Source organism: Salmo trutta, unplaced genomic scaffold, assembly GCF_901001165.1.
Source record: "Salmo trutta unplaced genomic scaffold, fSalTru1.1, whole genome shotgun sequence".
NCBI lineage: Eukaryota > Metazoa > Chordata > Actinopteri > Salmoniformes > Salmonidae > Salmo > Salmo trutta.
In genome coordinates, this window is record NW_021823043.1 from 3,568,988 (window position 1) to 3,590,692 (window position 21,705).

The 21,705-nt window shown below is 44.2% G+C and overlaps 1 pseudogene; it reads left to right on the forward strand.

The window, feature by feature from the left end:
• The first annotated feature begins 8,287 nt into the window (after positions 1–8,287).
• LOC115188386 (prolactin-like) overlaps positions 8,288–21,705 on the forward strand; it is a 29,558-nt pseudogene continuing 16,140 nt past the window's right edge.

Genomic DNA, 21,705 nt, shown 5'->3' on the forward strand with positions numbered 1-21,705 from the left:
TATTTGGGCTGCAATTTCTGAGGCTGGTAACTCTAATAAACTTATTCTCCACATCAGAGGTAACTCTGGGTCTTCCATTCCTGTGGCCAGTTTCATCATAGCGTTTGATGGTTTTTGCGACGGCAGTTAAAGAAACATTCCAATTTCTTGAAATATTTCGTAATGACTGACCTTCATGTCTTAAAGTAATGATGGACTGTCGTTTCTCTTTGTTTATTTGAGCTGTTCTTGCCATAATATGGACTTGGTCTTTTAACAAATAGGGCTATCTTCTGTATATCACCTCTACCTTGTCACACCACAACTGATTGGCTCAAACGCATTAAGAAGGAATAAAATTCCACAAATTAGCATTTAACAAGGCACACCTGTTAATTGAAATGCATTCCAGGTGACTACCTCATGAAGCTGGTTGAGAGAATGCCAAGAGTGTGCAAAGCTGTCATCAAGGCAAAGGGTGGCTACTTTGAAGAATCTCAAATATGAAATATATTTTTATTCATTTAACACTTTTTTTGGTTACTACATGATTCCATATATGTTATTTCATAGTTTTGATGTCTTCACTATTCTACAATGTAGAAAATAGTAAAACTAAAGAAAAACCCTTGAATGAGTAGGTGTGTCCAAACCTTTGACTGGTACTGTATGTATCTGTGTGTTTGTGTGCATGTCAGGCAGTTTGATGAGTTTGTGTTGCGTGTCCAATTCATAACGCATATGCTATGCCTCAGAACACATTCCATCTCAGCAGGCAGACTAGGCAGGTTTTATGTTCTATCATATCATATGAGACACATTGAATAAAACAATGTTGAAAGATTTCAAGGGTCTGGAACAACAGCCTCTGATAGTGTTGGAACAGCCCTGATCATGTTCAATTCATGACCCTCAGCTTCTCTGCTTCTATTAGCCATAAAAACAATATCAGCTGGGAGACTGTTTGTTTTTCCAAACCACACCACAAAGGAAGAGAGAAACCCACAGCTGGTTTCTCCTTTCCTCCGCTTCTAGGTTTCTATGCTTCCACCACACACACACACACACACACACACACACACACACACACACACACACACACACACACACACACACACACACACACACACACACACACACACCTCTGTGACAGACAATATATTATTAATCCAGCATGTAGTATGGATCCTGGACTTCTATCTATCTAATTATAGCAGTGCCACAAGTCATTCTTTATTTAAAGGGGCTTAAGCTTAAATTAGATTGTTCAAACAAAACACACAGCGAACATGGATGGTTGCCTACATGGTTCATAAAGAGTACTAGCAGTGGGGGAAAAGAACATCCTGGATCCCAGCCCTAAGCCCAGGCAATAAGAACAGTGCGCTTATCAGTCCCAAATGGCACCCTATTCCCTTTATGGGCCCATTTGGGCTCTGGTCAAAAGTAGTGCACTATATAGGGAATAGGGTGCCATTTGGTATACATTCTCAGTAAGACAGATGGTACAACACATAGCCATGCACTTGGGACAACCAGGCTCAATACAATCCCTCACAACCCAACCCAGTCCTGTCATAGCACGATATAGATATTAAAGCTCTGAGGCTCCCCCTGGACTGGTTGCTACGACGAACAGGACGGAAAGACAGAGAAAGGGGGAGGAGAGAGAGAAAGAGTGAGTGAGAGAGAGTCTGTGATGGATAACTAGGTCCCCCATTTGCTTCTCTCTCTCTGAGAAGGATGATGCAGCAACCCAAACCAGACTAACTGACAGCCTGTGGTTTTGCTCCCATTGATACTGTCTGATGTAGAGGAGACTTCTATGATGCTTAGAGAAAATGTTGCTGTTTTAAAGCTAATTTCCTGCAATTCTACACATTTTCCCATGGGGCAGAGAGGAAAATGTGCAGTTTTAGAGCTGATTAAAGCTAGAATGTAGGTGTGTTGACTGTGATACAGGCACTGGATTATCAGCTGTCTTGTTTGCTAAATGAACAAATGAAATAGAAGTAGGCAGTGGCATGCTGCATATATACAGCGATAGAAGCACAGCGACATATGCCTCAATGACGGCATATTGGTGGCACATTGGGATTGTGGCTTTCAGTTGTTTTTGGCAACCCATCCTGTGAGAGTGTATGTTTTTCCAGGTCATCTGTCCTGTTATATTTAATCAAATCTGACTAACCCAGTGCACTGCTTACTTTGCATGTTTAGATAAAAATAAAAATAATATCCCGTTTTGAACACTATTGGACATTTTTCTTTTTTTGCTCAATCTGAGTGGGTGAGCCCACCTAGGCCCACCCTAGCATACGCCTCTGCACTAGTGGGAATACAACCCTCTAGGGGTTGACAGAGTGAATTTATAACTTGTGTGTTATTTTTGCTATCATGTATAGCAGGGGTGTCCAACCCTGTTCCTGGAGCGCCACCCTCCTGTAGGTTTTTGCTCCATACCTAATCTAGCGCACTTGATAATAATGAATAATTATCTGGTTGATAAGATGAATCAGGTTAGTTACAATTGGGGTTGGAGTGAAAACCTACAGGAGGTTATCTCTCCAGGACCAGGCTTGGAGTGAAAACCTACAGGAGGTTAGCTCTCCAGGAACAGGCTTGGAGTGAAAACCTACAGGAGGTAATCTCTCCAGGAACAGGCTTGGAGTGAAAACCTAGAGGAGGTTATCTCTCCAGGAACAGGCTTGGAGTGAAAACCTACAGGAGGTTATCTCTCCAGGAACAGGCTTGGAATGAAAACCTACAGGAGGTTATCTCTCCAGGAACAGGGTTGGAGTGAAAACCTACAGGAGGTTATCTCTCCAGGAACAGGGTTGGAGTGAAAACCTACAGGAGGTTATCTCTCCAGGAACAGGCTTGGAGTGAAAACCTACAGGAGGTTATCTCTCCAGGAACAGGGTTGGAGTGAAAACCTACAGGAGGTTATCTCTCCAGGAACAGGCTTGGAGTGAAAACCTACAGGAGGTATTCTCTCCAGGAACAGGCTTGGAGTGAAAACCTACAGGAGGTTAGCTCTCCAGGAACAGGCTTGGAGTGAAAACCTACAGGAGGTTAGCTCTCCAGGAACAGGGTTGGAGAGCCCAGATGTATAGTGTGTGTGTGCGCGTGCACACGTGTGTGTGTGTGCGTGCGTGCGTGCGTGCGTGCATAAAGTCAGAGTTCGTTTAACACACCATTTGTACACACTATCACGTTGTTGTGAATATATACACTGAACAAAAAAATAAATGCAACATGTAAAGTGTTGGTCCCATGTTTCATGAGCTGAAATTAAAAATCCCATACATTTTCCATATGCATAAAAAGCATAAATGCATATATGCATACATTTCTTTCCAATTTTGTGGACAAATTTGTTTTCATCCTCATTAGTAAGCATTTATCTTTTGCCAATATAATCCATCCACCAACAGCATGATCATTACACAGGTGCACCTTGTGCTGGGGACAATAAAAGGTCACTTTAAAATGTGCAGTTTTGTCACACAACACAATGCCACAGATGTATCAAGTTTTGAGGGAGCATGCAATTGGAATGCTGACTGCAGGAATGTCCACCAGAGCTGTTGCCAGAGAATTGAATGTTTATTTCTCTACCATAAGCCACCTCCAACATCATTTTAGAGAATTTGGCATTACATCCAACCAGCCTCACAACCGCAGACCACTTGTAACCATGCCAGCCCAGGACCTCCACATTCGGCTTCTTCGCCTGAGAGAGGCTGAGGAGGGTGAGGATGAGTATTTCTGTATATAATAAAGCCCTTTTGTGAGGAAAAACTCATTCTGATTGGCTGGTGTGGTCCTATGCCCGCCTAGGCCCACCCATGGCTGTGCTCCTGCCCAGTCATGGGACATCCATAGATTAAGGCCTAATGAATTGTTTTCATCGACTGATTTCCTCATATGAACCGTAACTCAGTACAATCTTTGAAATTGTTGCCTTTCTATTTTTGTTCAGTAAATGAATTCACAGGGTAAATGATCTGTGATTTAGCAGGCAGAGGGAGTGAGTTAGTGTTGTACCTCTTATCTGAAGAGCCTGCTGTGTCTGCCAAACACACTAATTGCATCCCAAATGGCAGCGTATTCACTACACAGTGCACTACTTCTGACCAGTTGTGCACTATGTACGACATAAGGTGACATTTGGGACAGACACCAGAGTCATTACTTAGGGTAATTGCTTTGTAGCACGGCTAATCCAAACACACGTTTTAGAGAGGGATCATGTGTTTCAATCAGGTAATGCAGCAGAAGTACAAGACTTTAGCAGCGTGCACCACAAGACTGGAACAGGAATAACACACACACACACGCATGCACACAAATACACCCACACCTCAGTTAGGTAGGCCATCAGGTACTTTAACTCACGGCAGGTAGGTAGTGTGACTCAGTGATTTGTCAGAGATCCGTTGGATATGAAATGGTAGTGTGACTCAGTGATTTGTCAGGGATCCGTTGGATATGAAATGGTAGTGTGACTCAGTGATTTGTCAGAGATCCGTTGGATATGAAATGGTAGTGTGACTCAGTGATATGTCAGAGATCCGTTGGATATGAAATGTCAACAGTAACAGAAATGTAATAGATTTTGGCATTAGCATTTCATTTGGAGAGAGAGATGTAACCTTTTCTAATGTCCTCAGCCACACGAGATGTCTCAAATTGTTTTTATTTATTTTAAATTTAAGAACAAATTCTTATTTACAATGACGTGTGGTGAAACAAAGCTCAGTAATGATTATTTACCAGTGTCCATTTGAAATTGAGTCAATATTGCATGACCACAGGTTATGCCTCGGTTAGTACAATAAGTGTGTGTGTGTGTGTGTGTGTGTGTGTGTGTGTGTGTGTGTGTGTGTGTGTGTGTGTGTGTGTGTGTGTGTGTGTGATACCCCGGTAAGAACAATAAACCAGGCAGTGGACTACTAATCAACAGCCCCCAAAATCAGCTCTCCTGCTCGCCAGCCTCAGGCTATAGTACTGATATAAAAGGGCCAGACTCCGGTTATTAGGCTGAGGACAAAACTTTATTGTTCAGTTTAGATCATACAGCTTCCAGGAATATGAGTGGGTTATGTCAATGAAACCTCCTAACCAATCGTATTAGGCAATGCAGGGTAATTGTACCACACGTGTTTTCTGTCTCTCGTTGTCTCGCTCTGTCTTTCTCCTAATTCCCTGTCCCACAACATCTTCAATTATATACATGCACACAAACATGAATTATCGAAGAGTGAAGAGGGCAGACTAACATAGCTACTTTGAGTTGTATAACACTTCATGCATCTAAAAGTTGTCTGAGATCAGGGGAAAAGACAGCTGATTTTCAGATATATGGTTACACCACCACCTAGTGGTATTTACATGTATTACATCAATATATATGTTTGACGCAGGCAGTGTATGTACTGTTTGTACCATGATTGAAAAGTAGTGGACAATAGGTCCCATGTGGCTCAGTTGGTAGAGCATGGCAATTGCAATGCCAGGGTTGTCAGTTTGATTCCCACTGGGAACAGTATGAAAATGTATGCACTCACTATTGAAAGCCTACAGGAGGGTATCTCTCCAGGAACAGGATTGGAGTGAAAACCTACAGGAGGGTAGCTCTCCGGGAACTGGGTTGGAGTGAAAACCTACAGGACGGTAGCTCTCCAGGAACAGGATTGGAGTGAAAACCTACAGGAGGGTAGCTCTCCAGGAACAGGGTTGGAGTGAAAACCTACAGGACGGTAGCTCTCCAGGAACAGGATTGGAGTGAAAACCTACAGGAGGGTATCTCTCCAGGAACAGGGTTGGAGTGAAAACCTACAGGAGGGTTTCTCTCCAGGAACAGGATTGGAGTGAAAACCTACAGGAGGGTAGCTCTCCAGGAACAGGCTTGGAGTGAAAACCTACAGGAGGGTAGCTCTCCAGGAACAGGGTTGGAGTGAAAACCTACAGGAGGGTAGCTCTCCAGGAACAGGCTTGGAGTGAAAACCTACAGGAGGGTAGCTCTCCAGGAACAGGGTTGGAGTGAAAACCTACAGGACGGTAGCTCTCCAGGAACAGGATTGGACTGAAAACCTACAGGAGGGTAGCTCTCCAGGAACAGGGTTGGAGTGAAAACCTACAGGAGGGTAGCTCTCCAGGAACAGGGTTGGAGTGAAAACCTACAGGAGGGTAGCTCTCCAGGAACAGGGTTGGAGTGAAAACCTACAGGACCTACAGGGTTGGAACAAAAACCAGAGGATCAATAGCTTATACAAAAAATAACTGTGTGTTAAGTTTTATCACAAGCACATACAGGTATCTGCCAAAATGAAGGAAACACCAACAGAAAGTGTCATAAAAGATGTTGGGCCACAACAAGCTGCCAGAACAGCTTGGGAAGCATGAATGCCACATATAGGCTACAGCTTGTTGTGTTGTGGCCGTAGACATATAATCCATAGAATGTTTTTGTGACCTCTGACCCTGATAATTTGACTGTTAAACTCATGGGTGCATTAGCAATGGATCCTGACTTGAATGGGAACTGCGGAACTATGGATTTTATTTCTATGGTTGGTTGCAGCTGTCTGTTTGACTTTTGCAACATTTCAAAATAGAATCGTGGGAAAAATGTACATTTTGAAAAGCAAATGGCTACTGCTAAAAAGAGAAGACTAGTCTGTATGTAGAACCCATAGAACACTGTTTACTCAACAACTCCCAATTAGTAGCTAACAGCAGCACTGTTTTTCAATGCATCTCATCTAGAGATAGGCTATTGCCACAACGCGAGTAGTAGTCTATGGCCATATAAAAAAAAAACGTTATTTTCTTAATCCAATTTCTTAATCCGGCCCTGGGGACCAGGGGCACATATACTGACCAATCAACAGTGTCTGATTAGAGAGAATGACGACCTCCTCCGCTGATGAACTCTACAGTGCTTCTACATCTGCATTGCTTGCTGTTTGGGGTTTTAGGCTGGCTTTCTATATAGCACTTTGTGACATCGGCTGATGTAAAAGGGCTTTATAAATACATTTGATTGATTGACTGATTGACTGACTGACTGACTGACTGACTGACTGATTGATTGATTGATTGATTGACTGACTGACTGATTGACTGACTGACTGATTGACTGAAACACCTTCCTGGTTCAGTCAAAATACAACTATCACAAAGTACCCATCAAACTGTGTACCAATAATAACTCCTTCAGATGATGTCCCAGTGATGAGCTGGGATCAGGTATTAACTGAGAACATTTCCTCATCATTTTCTGGTTGGTTTTTAATGTGATAAATAATTAGAGCCTGTAGCTCATCTTCTGACCTATATGTCTATAGCCTGATGCTATGCCTTTTGGTCCCCGTAGCATTGACCACAGGCCGTCATTTGTTCTTAACTGAACTCATCATATTGGTACGTAATATTCTATAAGAGGTGCTGGTAGTCAAGCAGTAGAAAATGTGATGTGCCCGTACTCAATGAAGGTGTGTAGTCTACTGGCCCAATTCAAGCACTGGACACGCCTGGTGAAATAAAGGTTTAATTCATGAAAATAAAATGTATAATATATTTTTTGCAAACAGTAAAATCCAACCAGTCATGTTAACCTCAGCCTTTAAAATCTATTTGTTTAAATAAACCCTTCACTCGGCACGTGCTGTCAAAGTGTGTGTCCAAGATAGCTCTGTCCAAATGTTCATTGAAGCTATTTATAGACCTCATAATGCTGAATCATATTAAACAATTGTAATGTGCTTGTTTTTCTTCCATTAGTGCGATGACCCCAAAACTCAGACGAGCCTTGTGACATGACATTCATTCCCTAATCCAGTAGTTACCTTGCGTGACTCTTGTTGGCTCCAACAAACGGGACACTAACCAGCTTACTGTACAGTTCACTGAACTCAGATGACACACCCCTCCCCCCTAATCCTGGGGCTGAAACCACCTCATACTGTAGACGACCTCAAGTGACCTGCAACAAAAATTGTCCAGAGGTTACCTTACTGTAGATCAGTCTTTCCTCGTCCTGGTCCTGGGGACACAAAGAGGCGCACAGTTTTGTTCTTGCCTCAGCACTACACAGCTGGTTCAAATGATCAAAGCTTGACAATGAGTTGATCATTTGAATCAGTTGTCTAGTGCTAGGGCCAAAACCAAAATGTACACCCTTTTGGGTCCCCAGGGACCAGGATTAAGAAAGACTGCCATAGATTACAATTGCCACAATGTAAAATCCAGGAGGAGAACCATGCGTCGTGCCTCGTGCCTCATCTGACCTACAGCGAAAATGAAGGAGTTCAGCTCATCGTGCCACATGGCTCACGTACCAATCTGATACCAGAGCCATGACTACATTGCCGTGACACCAGAGTGGCCCTTCCTTGAGACGAAAGGAGGCAACAGGAATTACAGGTCAATAACAGGTCATTGTCTCTGTTTAAAGGGTCTGCTAGTATCACAGCTAAATGCCAGACTAAATGGACTCATTAGATGTACTGAGTACAGGTACATTTAGTTTGTGACATTTTGCCAATACTAGTTTGTCCTTTACATTTTTATGTTGTCAGTTTGTTCTCGTTCTGTCCTGAAAAACCAAAGTTCCAACCTTGGGTCTCCTGCACATCACAAGACTGTGTTAGCCATGCGTCGCAAAAATTCACAGGCATTATATCGGGGGAGCCAACCTGTTTTCAGGTCTCAGGCTATAAATGACACACAAAAAAACTCTCAAATCGTGCTGAAAGTCCCCTGCGCCCTAAGGCATAGGTTCCCAAATGATTTATGCTGTGACCTGGTTTAGACTTTTGGTATTTGTGCTGTGCCCTATAATATAGCAAAACACATTATTGTAGACATGACAAAAATGTCTGGTCTCACATCTCTTGCCCATGACATGACCCAATAATAGGCAATCGGTCCAGAGCAGGGGCGGACTGGGACCAGAAATCTGCAAAGGCATTTCTAACATACCTGCGCTTGTTTTTTTCCTCAAGGACCCCACACTGCTCCGTGTTCTCTTGAGGCCCCCATTATTAGGCAAATAATGATCCTTTTTGTACCAAAAAACTATTTAGACAGGTCTACTGGGCAAGAGATGGACCAGCCCATCTGGCATTTGCCAGAGTTTCCCATCTCTGGTCCAGACCAAACATTTGGGATTCCTCAAATATTTACCCTACTTTTGATACATTTATATTTTGGATAGTTAGTGACAAAAGTTGGATACTGCCCATTATCATACCACCTCCTCCACCCAACCATTATCACACCCCCTCCTCCACCCAACCATTATCATACCCCCTCCTCCACCCAACCATTATCATACCCCCTCTTCCATCCAGGCCATTATCATACCCTCTCCTCCACCTATACCATTATCATACCCCCTCCTCCACCCAAGCCATTATCATACCCCTTCTCCACCCAATCCATTATCATACCCCCTCCTCCACCCAGAACATTAACATACCCCCTCGTTCACCCAGACCATTATCATACCCCCTCCTCCATCCAGACCATTATCATACCCCCTCCTCCACCCAGACATTATCATAACCCCTCCTCCACCCAGACAATTATCATACCCCCTCCTCCACCCAGACATTTATCATACCCCCTCCTCCACCTGGACCATTATCATACCCACTCCTCCACCCAGACATTATCATACTCCCTCCTCCACCAAGACTATTATCATACCCCCTCCTCACAGGCCATTATCATACCCCCTCCTCCACCCAGCTCATTACCATTACCCCTCCTCCACCCAGACCCCCTCCTCCAGTCATACCCCTTCTCCATCCAACTATTACCATAACCCGTTCTCCACCCAGCTCATTAACATAACCCCTCCCATACAATTATCATACCCCTACTCCATCCAGTCCATTATCATACCCCCTCTTCCACCCCTCTCATTAACATACCCCTACTCCATCCAGTCCATTATCATACCCCCTCTTCCACCCCTCTCATTAACATACCCCTACTCCATCCAGTCCATTATCATACCCCCTCTTCCACCTCGCTCATTGCCATAACCCATCCTACACATTTATCATACCCCCTTCTCCATCCAGACATTACCATAACCCCTCCTCCACCCATCTCATTTCCATAACCCCTCCTCCTCCCAAACCAAGCCACTGAAGAGGAAGAAACATAAAAGCCAGAAGCAGATATTTATCTTTCTTTAATGAAGGAGAAAATCTCATATGAATGCAGCCGTCTGCATCCCTCTGGCACGTGTGTGTGTATGTGTGTGTGTGTGCCGTCAAAAGGATAATAATGATTAATTTGGGGGAATATTTAGGAATTTGTTTTGGGTTGAAAAGCTTCTTTTGACATTTCATAAAGCGAACAATAAACAAATTCAAAGTGACGTGAAATTATTTGACGAGTAATATCTGTGTGTGCCTGTGTGTGAGGGATCTAGCGTGTTTGTGAGTGGTTGTAATTGGCATATGATCCAATTGTGTGCAAACGTGCGTTCAACATCAAATCCAATGTAACCAGTTAAGCTCCTCCACATTGGGGAATTCACGCGCTGAATTCATGTGCTGCAAAATTAACAGGGAGGAAAAGAGAGGGGGAGAAGGACACAAAGACAGAGAGAGAGACAGACGGAGAGGGAGAGAGAGACAGACGGACAGAGAGGGAGAGAGAGACAGACGGAGAGGGAGAGAGAGACAGACGGACAGAGAGGGAGAGAGAGACAGACGGAGACAGACAGACAGAGAGGGAGAGAGACGGAGATAGACAGACAGAGAGGGAGAGAGAGACAGATGGAGATAGACAGACAGAGAGGGAGAGAGACAGACGGAGAGAGAGACAGACAGAGAGGGAGAGAGACGGAGATAGACAGAGAGGGAGAGAGAGACAGATGGAGATAGACAGACAGAGAGGGAGAGAGACAGACGGAGATAGACAGACAGAGAGGGAGAGACAGAGAGGGAGAGAGACAGACGGAGATAGACAGACAGAGAGGGAGAGAGAGACAGACGGAGATAGACAGACAGAGAAGGAGAGAGAGACAGACGGAGATAGACAGACAGAGAGGGAGAGAGAGACAGACAGACAGAGAGGGAGAGAGAGACAGACAGACGGAGATAGACAGACAGAGAGGGAGAGAGAGACAGACAGACGGAGATAGACAGACAGAGAGGGAGAGAGAGACAGACGGAGATAGACAGACAGAGAGGGAGAGAGAGACAGACGGAGATAGACAGACAGAGAGGGAGAGAGAGACAGACGGAGATAGACAGACAGAGAGGGAGAGAGAGACAGACGGAGATAGACAGACAGAGAGGGAGAGAGAGACAGACAGAGATAGACAGACAGAGAGGGAGAGAGAGACAGACAGAGATAGACAGACAGAGAGGGAGAGAGACAGACGGAGATGGACAGACAGAGAGGGAGAGAGACAGACGGAGATGGACAGACAGAGAGGGAGAGAGAGACAGACGGAGATAGACAGACAGAGAGGGAGAGAGAAACAGACGGAGATAGACAGACAGAGAGGGAGAGAGAGACAGACAGACAGAGAGGGAGAGAGAGACAGACAGACAGAGAGGGAGAGAGAGACAGACAGAGATAGATTGAGACACTAACACACTGAAGCCTCAGGACCAGAACATCCAATCAATCAGAATAAAACAAATTACAACACAATCAAAACAAAACTATATTGCTTATTGGGAAACCCAAGCACAAGCACAAAGCAAAATGCAGTGCTCTCTGGCCCTAAATCGACAGTACACCGTGGCTAACTATTTGACCGTGGTTACTGATCAAAACCTTAGAAAAACCTTGACAAAGTACAGGCTCAGTGAGCACAACCTTGCCATTGAGAAGGGTAGACACAGGAAAACCTGGCTCCCTGTAGAGGAAAGTGACGCAGTGATGATGCAGTGATGATGCAGTGATGCATGTGCCACTATCACGTGTAGCAGCGGGGATCTCTACTCCTGCAGACTAACATGACTATCAGAAAGATCATTATCCAATCAGAACCATAACGCTGGCTAATAATCTCCATGGTTACCAAGGCTCAACTGTCACCAAATGTCAGTCAACAATCAATTGTGTTTTGATGAGATCAGAGACAAAATACTCAGGAAAACTGGACAACAAGGGAACATGGACATGATATGAGAAACATACTGTATTTTACTAAATAGTCTGGTTTAAGGTCAGAATTGAATAGCTAAATGCCAGTACAGATACCGATAGAGGTGCTGTATTGAATTACCCCTCACAGCCCTTATCCTTTAGAAAATATTCAATATGCAATACAAAGCTTGTTGTCTAAAGTGTATTGGTTAGATAAGATGCCCCATCAAGAATGTCATAGGGTCATCCTTCAAGAAAATCTTGTGTGACTTTATTCGAATTTGACAAGAGACAACAGTAACTGACCACAGCCTAACTCTATCTTACACTCTCAATGTACCCCTCTCAACAAATACCTCCTCCAAGGGCCACCTCCTCAATTTTAGACCTCCTCCAAGGGCCACCTCCTCAATTTTAGACCTCCTCCAAGGGCCACATCCTCTACTGGTGACTTCCTCCAAGGGCCACCTCCTCTACTGGCGACCTACTCCAAGGGCCACATCCTCTACTGGCGCCCTCCTCCAAGGGCCACTTCCTCCAAGGGCCACTTCCTCCAAGGGCCACCTCCTCCAAGGGCCACCTCCTCCAAGGGCCACCTCCTCCAAGGGCCACCTCCTCTAAGGGCCATTTCCTCCAAGGGCCACCTCCTTCAAGAGCCTTGTGCCCCTACATGCCATGACTTCATAAATTCTAAATTTCCTTTTGACCCTTTATGACCCACACACAATAGTGTCTTAGTACAAATGTAGCTCTCTTAGGCTACCATGAAAACGACCAAATACCCCCTCTATACTGTAACACAGCAGGCCATGTTCAGCTCAATACCTCCACTATACTGTAGTACAACGGGCCATGTTCAGCTCAATACCTCTACTATACTGTAGTACAACAGGCCATGTCCACCTCAATACCTCTACTATACTGTAGTACAACGGGCCATGTTCACCTCAATACCTCTACTATACTGTAGTACAACAGGCCATGTTCACCTCAATACCTCTACTATACTGTAGTACAACGGGCCATGTTCACCTCAATACCTCTACTATACTGTAGTACAACGGGCCGTGTTCACCTCAATACCTCTACTATACTGTAGTACAACGGGCCATGTTCAGCTCAATACCTCTACTATACTGTAGTACAACGGGCCATGTTCAGCTCAATACCTCTACTATACTGTAGTACAACGGGCCATGTTCACCTCAGTACCTCTACTATACTGTAGTACAACGGGCCATGTTCACCTCAATACCTCTACTATACTGTAGTACAACGGGCCATATACACCCCACCTACACACAGATATATACACCCCTCCTACACACAGATATATACACCCCTCCTACACACAGATATATACACCCCTCCTACACACAGATATATACACCCCTCCTACACACAGATATATACACCCCCCTACACACAGATATATACACCCCTCCTACACACAGATATATACACCCCTCCTACACACAGATATATTCACCCCTCCTACACACAGATATATACACCCCTCCTACACACAGATATATACACCCCCCTACACACAGACATATACACCCCCTACACACAGACATATACACCCACCTACACACAGACATATACACACAGACGTATACACACCCCTACACAAACAGATACATACACCCCCCTACACACATATATACACCCCCCTACACACAGATATACACCCCCCTACACACAGATATATACACCCCCCTACTCACAGATATACACAGCCCCCTACACACAGACATATACACCCCCCTACTCACAGATATACACAGCCCCCTACACACAGACATATACACCCCCCAACAAACAGGTATATACATCCCCCTTACACACAGATACATACACCCCTCCTACACACAGAGATATACACCCCTCCTACACACAGATACTGTATACACCCCCATACACACAGATATAAACCCATACACACAGATATTCTGTATACCCTCTACACACATACAGTGGGAAGAACAAGTATTTGATACACTAACGATTTTGCAGGTTTTCCTACTTACAAAGCATGTAGAGGTCTGTAATTTTTATCATAGGTACACTTCAACTGTGAGAGACGGAATCTAAAACAAAAATCCAGAAAATCACATTGTATGATTTGCATTTTATTGCATGACATAAGTATTTGATACATCAGAAAAGCAGAACTTAATATTTGGTACAGAAACCTTTGTTTGCAATTACAGAGATCATATGTTTCTTGTAGTTCTTGACCAGGTTTGTACACACTGCAGCAGGGATTTTGGCCCACTCCTCCATACAGACCTTCTCCAGATCCTTCAGGTTTCGGGGCTGTCGCTGGGCAATACGGACTTTCAGCTCCCTCCAAAGATTTTCTATTGGGTTCAGGTCTGGAGACTGGCTAGGCCACTCCAGGACCTTGAGATGCTTCTTATGGAGCCACTCCTTAGTTGCCCTGGCTGTGTGTTTCGGGTCGTTGTCATGCTGGAAGACCCAGCCACGACCCATCTTCAATGCTCTTACTGAGGGAAGGAGGTTGTTGGCCAAGATCTCGCGATACATGGCCCCATCCATCCTCCCCTCAATACGGTGCAGTCGACCTGTCCCCTTTGTGCAGAAAAGCATCCCCAAAGAATGATGTTTCCACCTCCATGCTTCACGGTTGGGATGTTGTTCTTGGGGTTGTACTCATCCTTCTTCTTCCTCCAAACACAGCGAGTGGAGTTTAGACCAAAAAGCTCTATTTTTCTCTCATCAGACCACATGACCTTCTCCCATAACTCCTCTGGATCATCCAGATGGTCATTGGCAAACTTAAGATGGGCCTAGACATGCGCTGGCTTGAGCAGGGGGACATTGCGTGCGCTGAAGGATTTTAATCCATGACGGCGTAGTGTGTTACTAATGGTTTTCTTTGAGACTGTGGTCCCAGCTCACTTCAGGTCATTGACCAGGTCCTACCGTGTAGTTCTGGGCTGATCCCTCACCTTCCTTATGATCATTGATGCCCCACGAGGTGAGATCTTGCATGGAGCCCCAGACCGAGGGTGATTGACCATCATCTTGAACTTCTTCCATTTTCTAATAATTGCACCAACAGTTGTTGCCTTCTCACCAAGCTGCTTGCCTATTGTCCTGTAGCCCATCCCAGCCTTGTGCAGGTCTACAATTATATCCCTGATGTCCTTACACAGCTCTAGGGTCTTGGCCATTGTGGAGAGGTTGGAGTCTGTTTGATTGAGTGTGTGAACAGGTGTCTTTTATACAGGTAACGAGTTCAAACAGGTGCAGTTAATACAGGTAATGAGTGGAGAACAGGAGGGCTTCTTAAAGAAAAACTAACAGGTATGTGAGAGCCGGAATTCTTACTGGTTGGTAGGTGATCAAATACTTATGTCATGCAATAAAATGCAAATTAATTACCTAAAAATCATACAATGTGATTTTCTGGATTTTTGTTTTAGATTCCGTCTCTCACAGTTAAAGTGTACCTATGATAAAAATGACAGACCTCTACATGCTTCGTAAGTAGGTGTCACGGTTGTCGAAGGGATTAGACCAAGGCGCAGCGGGTTGCGTGCTCATCATTATTTTATTTATATGAGAACACGAAAAAACAATAAACAAAGAACGACAGTACGACAGTACGATACCCCCCTACACACAGATATACTGTATACACCCCCCTACACACAGATATACTGTATACACCCATTCACCAAAACCAAATTCAACACACACACACACAAAACACTGCAGACACCATGCACAACACCATCACAGAAACGCTTAACGATCATTGTCAGAGGCACGCACTGCAGGCTCCAATGACGCTGGTGGTTGATGTCATAAGGCTGTAGTCACAGATCTGAGTTAACCTTACAGCCCTTTTCCTGGAGCTATCGAGCATTTCACTTGACATTCTCACCCATGACTGTCTGACTACTATTGACATGTAGACAATGCTGCCTCCAAGTCATGTCTGGTCAAACTTCTGTCACACTGCTTGTACTGCCGTGGCCAAAAGTTTTGAGAATGACACAAATATTAATTTCCACAAAGTTTGCTGCCTCAGTGTCTTTAGATATTTTGTCAGATGTTACTATGGAATACTGAAGTATAATTACAAGCATTTCATAAGTGTCAAAGGCTTTTATTGACAATTACATGAAGTTGATGCAAAGAGTCAATACTTGCGGTGTTGACCCATCTTTTTCAAGACCTCTGCAATCCGCACTGGCATGCTGTCATTTAACTTCTGGGCCACATCCTGACTGATGGCAGCCCATTCTTGCATAATCAATGCTTGGAGTTTGTCAGAATTTGTGGGTTTTTGTTTGTCCACCCACCTCTTAAGGATTGACCACAAGTTCTCAATAGGATTAAGGTCTGGGGAGTTTCCCGGACATGAACCTAAAATATCAATGTTTTGTTCCCGAGCCACTTAGTTATCACTTTTGCCTTATGGCAAGGTGCTCCATCATGCTGGAAAAGGCATTGTTCGTCACCAAACTGTTCCTGGATGGTGGGGAGAAGTTGCTCTCGGAGGATGTGTTGGTACCATTTTTTATTCATGGCTGTGTTCTTTGGCAAAATTGTGAGTGAGCCCACTCCCTTGGCTGAGAAGCAACCCCACACATGAATGGTCTCAGGATGCTTTAATGTTGGCATGACACAGGACTGATGGTAGCGCTCACCTTGTCTTCTCCGGACAAGCTTTTTTCCGGATGCCCCAAACAATCGGAAAGGGGATTCATCAGAGAAAATGACTTTACCTCAGTCCTCAGCAGTCCAATCCCTGTACCTTTTGCAGAATTTCAGTCTGTCCCTGATGTTTTTCCTGGAGAGAAGTGGCTTCTTTGTGGCCCTTCTTGACACCAGGCCATCCTCCAAAAGTCTTCACCTCATTGTGCATGCAGATGCACTCACACCTGCCTGCTGCCATTCCTGAGCAAGCTCTGTACTGGTGGTGCCCCAATCCCGCAGCTGAATCAACTTTAGGAGACGGTCCTGGTGCTTGCTGCACTTTCTTGAGCGCCTTGAAGCCTTCTTCACAACAATTGAACCGCTCGCCTTGAAGTTCTTGATGATCCGATAAATGGTTGATTTAGGTGCAATCTTACTGGCAGCAATATCCTTGCCTGTGAAGCCCTTTTTGTGCAAAGCAATGATGACGGCACGTGTTTCCTTGCAGGCAACCATGGTAGACAGAGGAAGAACAATGATTCCAAGCACCACCCTCCTTTTGATGCTTCCAGTCTGTTATTCGAACTCAATCAGCATGACAGAATGATCTCCCGCCTTGTCCTCCTCAACACTGACACCTGTGTTAATGAGAGAATCACTGACATGATGTCAGCTGGTCCTTTTGTGGCAGGGCTGAAATGCAGTGGAAATGTTTTTTGGGGATTCAGTTCATTTGCATGGCTAAGAGGGACTTTGCAATTAATTGCAATTAATTTGATCAATCTTCATAACATTCTGGAGTATATGCAAATTGCCATCATACAAACTGAGGCAGCAGACTTTGTGAAAATGTATATTTGTGTCATTCTCAAAACTTTTGGCCACGACTGTATAGTTCCATGTTTGTTGGTTGTTATTTTGGTTGCATGTTGGATGTTGCACGTTTTCTTATACAAGTACACTTTCCACCTGTAGTTACAGCAAATTAATCATATGTCTAAACAAGGCTTTCAGACAAGGTGTTACGGCAATCATGTATAATAAGGGAAGCACAGCCATGAGCTGTCTAGTGAAACGAACCTACCAGACGAGCTAAATTACTTCTATGCTCGCTTCGAGGCAAGTAACACTGAAACATGCATGAGAGCACCAGCTGTTCCGGATGACTGTGTGATTATGCTCTCCGTTGCCGATGTGAGTAAGACCTTTAAACAGATCAACATTCACAAGGCCGCAGGGCCAGACGGATTACCTGGACATGTACACCGAGCATGAGCTGACAAGTGTCTTCACTGACATTTTCAACCTGTCCCTGACTGAGCCGACCACCATAGTCAAGCAGACCACCATAGTCCCTGTGCCCAAGAACACTAAGGTAAACCTGCCTAAATGACTGCTGACCAGTAGCACTCACATCTGTAGCCATGAGGTGCTTTGAAAGGCTGGTCATGGCTCACATCAACACCATTATCCCAGAAACCCTAGACCCACTCCAATTTGCATACCGCCCCAACAGATCCACAGATGATGCAATCTCTATTGCACTCAACACTGCCCTTTCCCATCTGGACAAAAGGAACACCTATGTCAGAATGTTATTCATTGACTACAGCTCAGCGTTAAACACCATAGTGCCCTCACAGCTCATCACTAAGCTAAGGACCGTGGGACTAAACACCTCCCTGTGCAACTGGTTCCTGGACTTCCTGACGGGCCACCCCCAGGTGGTAAGGGTTGGGAATAACACATCCGCCAAGCTGATCTTCAACACGGGGACCCCTCAGGGGTGCGTGTTCAGTCCCCTCCTGTACTCCCTGTTCACTCATGACTGCATGGGAGGCATGACTCCAACACCATCATCAAGTTTGCCGATGACACAACAGTGGTAGGCCTGATCACCGACAACGATGAGACAGCCTATAGGGAGGAGGTCAGAGACCTGGCCGTGTGGTGCCAGGATAACAACCTCTCCCTCAACATGATCAAGGCAAAGGAGATGATTGTGGACTACAGGACAAGGAGGACCGAGTCCTCCCCCATTCTCATTGACGGGGCTGTAGTGGAACAGGTTGAGAGCTTCAAGTTCCTTGGTGTCCACATCACCAACAAACTAACATGGTCCAAGCACACCATGACAGTCGTGAAGAGGGCACGACAAAGCCTATTCCCCCTCAGGAGACTGAAAAGATTTGGTATGGGTCCTCAGATCCTCAAAAGGTTCCACAGCTGCACCATCAAGAGCATCTTGACTGGTTGCATCATTGCCTGGTATGGCAACTGCTCGGACTCCGACCGGAAGGCACTACAGAGGGTAGTGCGTACGGCCCAGTACATCCCTGGGGTCAAGCTTCCTGCCATCCAGGACCTCTATGTTAGGCGGTGTCAGAGGAAGGCCCAAAGAATTGTCAAAGACTCCAGCCACCCTAGTCATAGACTGTTCTCTCTGCTACCGCACGGCAAGCGATACCGGAGCGCCAAGTCGAGGTCCAAAAGAATTCTTAACAGCTTCTACCCCCAAGCCATAAGACTCCTGAACAGCTAATCAAAGGGCTAACCACACCCCTCTTTTATGCTGCTGGTACTCTCTGTTTATAATCAATGCATAGTCACTTTAACTCTACCAACATGTACATATTACCTCAATTACCTCGACTAACCGGTGCCCCCGCACATTGACTGTGTACCAGTACCCATAGCGTCGCTATTGTTATTTTACTGCTGCTGTTTAATTATTTGTTACTTTAATTTTCTACTTTCTCAATAATCTGTCATCTACTTTCACTTAATACTTTTTTTTCTTAACTTCTTAAAGCATTGTTGGTTAAGGGCTTGTAAGTAAGCATTTCACTGTAAGGTCTACACATGTTGTATTCCGCGCATGTGAAATAGCATATGATTTGATTTGATTATGCCTTTAAATTATTTTATTTTTTACTAGCTCTGACTTTGCTGAGAGCTTCTTTATTGAGGAAAAATGTACTTATTATGACTGAGATATGTGCTTGTCCCACCAAGCTATATTAAGATTGATGAACTGACTGTAAATCGCTCTGGATAGGAGCGTCTGCTAAATGACTACAGGGTGAGTGTACACTGAGTATATCAAACATTAGGAACACCTTCCTAATATTGAGTTGCAGAACAGCCTCAATTCCTCGGGTCATGGACTGTACAAGATGTGGAAAGCGTTCCACAGGGAGGCTGGCCCATGTTGACTCCAATGCTTCCCACAGTTCTGTCAAGTTGGCTGGATGTCCTTTGTGTGGTGGACCGTTCTTGATACACATAGGGAACTTTTGGCCATGAAAAACCCAGCAGCATTGCAGTTCTTGACCCAAAACAGGTGCAGCTGGCACCTACTACCATACTTCATTAAAAGGCACTTCAATATTTTGTCTTGCCCATTCACCCTCTGAATGGCACACATACACAATCCATGTCTCAACTGTCTCATCTACACTGATTGAAGTGAATTTAGCAAGTGACATCAATAAGGGATCATAGCTTTCACCTGGATTCATCTGGTCAGCCTGTCATGGAAAGAGTAATGTTTTGTCCACTCAGTGTAAATGTAATCATCACGTACATGTAAAAACAAATATATATAATCATGTCAGTATCCTTAAAGTCACAATCTATGATTGCTACATACATTTTTTATTTTTAAATTAATGATATAAAAACCAATTGGGTATAGTAGAATATAACATGTATGGCTCGTGTTATACTAATTTGTTTGTAAAAAATGTAACTGTTATCAAACACTGTTAACTTCAAAATATAGTTAAAACTATCATTTTGATCGCATGGATAGACATTCCTTGCATCCATAGACCTGTCTATGAATTTGAGATGGTTACATTTATCCAGCCCCCTCCCTAGGCTGTTTACACAAAAGGGATGCAGGGTGAGGCTTTTTTATCATTTGACCTACAGATTGCCCCTTTAAAGATCCATACCGCGTTATTTCAGTCCACCAACAGCTCAACTAACTGTCACACACTCCAGTACACTACAGAACAGTACACTACAGAACACTACAGTACACTACAGTACACTACAGAACAGTACGGTACACTACAGAACAGTACACTACAGAACACTAAAGTACAGTACACTACAGTACACTACAGAACAGTACACTACAGAACACTACAGTACACTACAGTACACTACAGAACAGTACGGTACACTACAGAACAGTACACTACAGAACACTAAAATACAGTACACTACAGTACACTACAGAACAGTACACTACAGAACACTACAGTACAGTACACTACAGAACACTACAGTACAGTACAGAAAACTACAGTACACTACAGAACAGTACACAACAGTACACTACAGTACAAAACAGAACACTACAGTACACTACAGAACACTACAGAACACTACAGAACACTACAGAACAGTACACTACAGAACACTAAAGTACAGTACACTACAGAACACTACAGTACACTACAGAACACTACAGTACACTACAGAACACTAAAGTACACTACAGTACACTACAGTACACTACGGAACACTACAGAACACTACAGAACACTACAGAACACTACGGTACACTACAGAACACTACAGTACACTACAGAACAGTACAGTACACTACAGAACACTACAGTACACTACAGAACATTACAGAACACCACAGTACACTACAGAACAGTACACTACAGAACACTACAGAACAGTACACTACAGAACAGTACACTACAGAACACTACAGTACAGTACACTACAGTACACTACAGAACACTACAGTACAGTACACAACAGAACACTACAGTACACTACAGAAAACTACAGTACACTACAGAACAGTACACAACAGTACACTACAGTACAGAACAGAACACTACAGTACACTACATAACACTACAGTACACTACAGTACACTACAGAACA